Here is a 4,331-nt window from a genome sequence, read left to right as displayed (position 1 = left end):
AAAGTAATTTAACTGGATGCAAAAATGTAGTTTTCAGAGCTTCAGGACTAAATACATTAACCAACTATAAATTTAAAACTTCAAGCAATGGAAAACACTGAGTTCTCAGTTACTCAAAAGAGTTTAGATAGTTCTAAAAATTCACCTAAACATAATACGAGGACAAATCCTTAGCTTGAATTTTAAGATATGGCTTAAAATGTTCTATATCATTTCACCACTAGTGGGTGGCTATGAGAATTAAGTTTCAATTGATCAGAATAACTACATTAGTGTGTATAGTTTCATAAGTTGTGAAGTAACTGTTTTAGTACAACCATTCATACATGTGGTAGCCATGACTGATCTTTATGAGGATTAAAACCTAGGGTACCAGTTACTTGTTACCTAAATGATTTGTAAGACTCCATGTATTTATTTAAAAAATACAGATATAATTTGAAATTCATTTATCAAAAGTGTAGTTTTCTTACTTCAGTTTGTTAATCATTAATTTTGATCAAGTTTACTTAAATTTGGCAAGCTTAGATAAATATTGAAAATTTTGCCTGAAAGGAAAAATAAAACCAACAAGACATGCAACCAGTATTGAAACAATTACACAGAGATGAACAGGCATTAAATTTATGTATGGTAACCAGTGGGCATTCACCTTAGTCCCTAAATTACAAGAATTCTTTTGGAATTCCCAGCCATGTAAAAAAGTTGCAAAAAGGTAAAAATTAATATTATCTCTGATTTCTACTGAATTGATTTTGCATTGTGATTGATTTTATGCTGCATTGATTTTTATAATTTTTGTATACACCTGAACTCATCTCATCTAAAGATATGGTCTTTCCTAGTGTGAAGCAGTTTAAAGGCACAGTTGAAAAGGAATGTTGTTATCACTCATGAATTAACCCCTGGGATATCTGCTCATTGTCTCTAAACCCTAATTTACTTAACCTGCTGTCACTCCCAAGAAAACAACAAAAATATGTTTTCTGTACTTGCCTGTCCTTGTACAGTTAGGGGGAGATATGATCTTCTCCATGGGAGCATCAAGCCTAGTGGTTCTGGTCTCCTAACAAAGATTACAAGATAGAAGTAAGTCCCATAAAATAACATTCTTTAACTGTCAGAGAGCAGCTAGGCAGCACAGTGAATCGAGTGCTAGACCTGTAGTCAGGAAGACTCATATTCCTGAGTTCAAATCTGATCTCAAATATTTGCTAGCTGTGTGAACCTGAGCAAGTCACTTAGATCTGTTTGTCTGTTTCTTCATCTGTTAAATGAGCTGGAGAGAGGAACAGCTAAACCACTCCAGTGTCTCTGCCAAGAAAACCCCAAATGAGGTCATGAAAGAGTCAGACATGATTGAACAGCAACGAAGTCATCAGAGATGGACCTGATTAGCCACATCTGAATACCAACCCACTTTCCCTGGTGTAGCCAAGTGTAATGCTCCCCAGTGACTCAGAATCAATAAAGAACATCCCCCACCTTTCTCATAAGCCTGACTGAGGTGGTAATGACCCATTTTGTTAATAGCATAAACATCACTGTTAATAAACACCATAGTTCAAACTTTGTACCTCAGTTTACCTTTATTCCATCTATTTTCCACAAGAAGACTTTGATTCTGCATAATCAACTGAAAGAAAAGAGAAAGTGGTGGTGGTGGTGTAGAAAATGAGGGGATCATTGAAATATGATAAAAATGTCAAGCATAGCACTCAGAGCCACAGGCTGGGCTGGAGGAAATAAAATATTGAGCTTGAGAGATACAGTTAATCTTTTCCCCAAGAGATTTGTCAGGGCAGGGTCCCAGCAGGGCCAATACCATATTCTCAGCTTGAGGAGACTGAGACTTCCTAGAAGCAGTGGAGGATGGAGAACACAAAGAGAGAGTAATAGAAGTGATAGTAATGCAAGAGATAGGTAGATAAACCAACAGAGAGTCCTAAAAACAGCAAGAAGAATGTGGAAAAACATTAAACTGGAATTAAAGTACGTAGAATAAATATTATAATATTAAAAAGCATGAATGAAATATTGCCTAATGAAAGAACATCCTGTTAACTCCTCAGATCATGAAATAAAAGCAAGAATTTCCAAAATGGTTCAAAAGAGAAACATAGTCTATAAAAGGAGAAATAAGGAATAAGTTTAAGTCAGAAATTGGAGCTCTTAATGCAGAATGAAAAGCCCTCACAAATAACAAAGTAGGAAAAATTCAATACAGGCTAGAGAATTTCTTTAAGGAATTGTGAACTCTGAGATAGAGAAGAACAGATCTGGAGCATGATACAAAAGGTAAATTTGGTAAAAGAGAGGCAAAAGGCAAAATTATTAGAAAATACTTAGAGTGTAAGGTGGTTTAATAGATGGAGTGTTAGACTTAGAGCCTGGAAGAATTGAGTTTGAATCCTGCCTCAGGCACTTTCTGACTGTGTTACATTGGGCAAGTCACTTGACCTTTGTTTACTTCAGTTTCTCATCTCTAAAATAAGGGAGCTGGACTCAGCCTTGAAGGTCCCTTCTAGGTATAAATCTGTCCTGTGAACAAATGCATTCCATGTCAACCTCTCTGACTAAACTAAAAGAAAGGATACATAGATATAATTCAAGGATCATAGATCTCCAGAATATGAAAAGTCAAAAGACTTGAATACCACAAAGCAGGAAAAATATAAGAAAACTATGCAGACGTTCTGAATACAGACAATAAATACATTGGGTAAGAGAATCCACAGAATACTTCCAGAAAAAAAACAAAACAAAAACCTCTGTTCTTCAAAATATAAGATAAATCATGGTTAAATGGAACAATTTCAAAACAAAATGTCAATTTTGCAAGCATTCAGAGCAGTCTTCACATACAAAAAAACACAATTTTAGTAACACAGGATTATTTTGTATTTATGAGAAATTAGAGATGAAAATGGACAAACAAATTTCCCCCAAACAGAAGAACTCAAGTTGCAATGCTGGAGAACATCGATTTTATTATTCTGTTTCCTTCATGATGACACAGCTCCTGAATTGTCAAACTAAACTTCTTCCTTCACTTCATTTCCACATTGTTGTATTTGTAGTTGTACCTTCCTTTTCTTTTCATGCTATATCTCAGTCTTTAAAAAAGTGTCAAGACCTGAAGGAAACAATTCCAAATGGAAGAATTGTGTGGTATGAAACATTCTAAGCTTCAACCCAAACTGTGCCCCTCCACCTGCTCTTGCAGTTTATTCATCTTTCTGAGAGCTGAGTTACCTATCGCTGATTGCATGGCTGTCTCCTACACCCATCAGTACTAGTTGTTTTTGGGTATTCTTATAGTCCCTTTCCTCAGGTAAGTTATGTTTTCCTTCTGACAACCACCTCCCCCAATCTACCCTTCCTTCTTTAATCCCACCCCCTCCTTCTTATCCTCTCCGTCCTATTTCCCTATAGGATAAGATAGATTTTTATACCCAGCTGAGTGAGTATGTTATTCCCTCTTTGAGCCAATTCAGATAAGAATAAGATTCAACCATTGCCCTAACCCACCCCATCTTTCCACTGTAAAAGTTCTTTTGAACATCTTTCCCCTTCTCCCTGTGCATCTCTCTTTCTCATAACTTAATTTTAATTTTTGGATATCATCTCATCATAGTCAATTCATACACATGTCTTCCGTATATGTATATTCTACCTCATTGCCCTAATAATGACAAAGTTCTTCAGTTACAAGTAACACCTTCCTATATTGCAGTGTAAACAGTTTAAAAAAACATGTTTAGACATTACAGAGTACGTAGCAATGTCTTAATCGTATATATGTTGTAAAGTTCACCAAGGCTTTTTCTATTCTTATAAAGTGGAGTGCTAATCTTTTCTCATTTCATATAAGAAAGAATCTGATGTTCTCGAGAATACGAACTCTCTTATGACCTAACTCCACTGGTCAGAATAACTGCTTGTATATATTTCTTGTTCTTTCCATCTATTGTTTGCTTTTGTACCATCTGTTGGTCAAACTCTACTTAGCCAATGAATTATTAGTCTGGTATCTTCTACCACATTTTTTCTTCATTAGGTCTCCTAATCATTTTGTAAGGCAGTTCCATGGGGTCATTGCTGCAAACTTAAATACTTATACATACATACAAACATACTTATACATGAGACTACATATAACATTTTAGGGTACTGTGGGTGGAAAATTCTTAAGTGAACCACTTCTGTGTGATTTTATCCTGGGTTAGTACTAGCAGAACCCATTCATTTTCCTTTTACGGATCCATTCAGAAACAATTATAAATATTTCACCACTTGTCACTAATACCTATCTCCTGCTCTAAGGTTAT

At 35.4% G+C, this 4,331-nt stretch overlaps 1 non-coding gene across 1 annotated transcript; it reads right to left on the bottom strand.

Annotated features, from left to right (window-relative positions):
• Positions 1 to 3,748: 3,748 nt before the first annotated feature.
• LOC140512960 (U6atac minor spliceosomal RNA) lies at positions 3,749 to 3,876 on the bottom strand. The gene has a single exon (XR_011970011.1). It is a non-coding gene; the product is annotated as a U6atac minor spliceosomal RNA (small nuclear RNA).
• Positions 3,877 to 4,331: the final 455 nt, after the last annotated feature.

The sequence above is a fragment of the Notamacropus eugenii genome, chromosome 6 (assembly GCF_028372415.1).
Source record: "Notamacropus eugenii isolate mMacEug1 chromosome 6, mMacEug1.pri_v2, whole genome shotgun sequence".
NCBI classification, from domain to species: domain Eukaryota; kingdom Metazoa; phylum Chordata; class Mammalia; order Diprotodontia; family Macropodidae; genus Notamacropus; species Notamacropus eugenii.
This window is presented reverse-complemented; position numbering and strand designations above follow the sequence as displayed.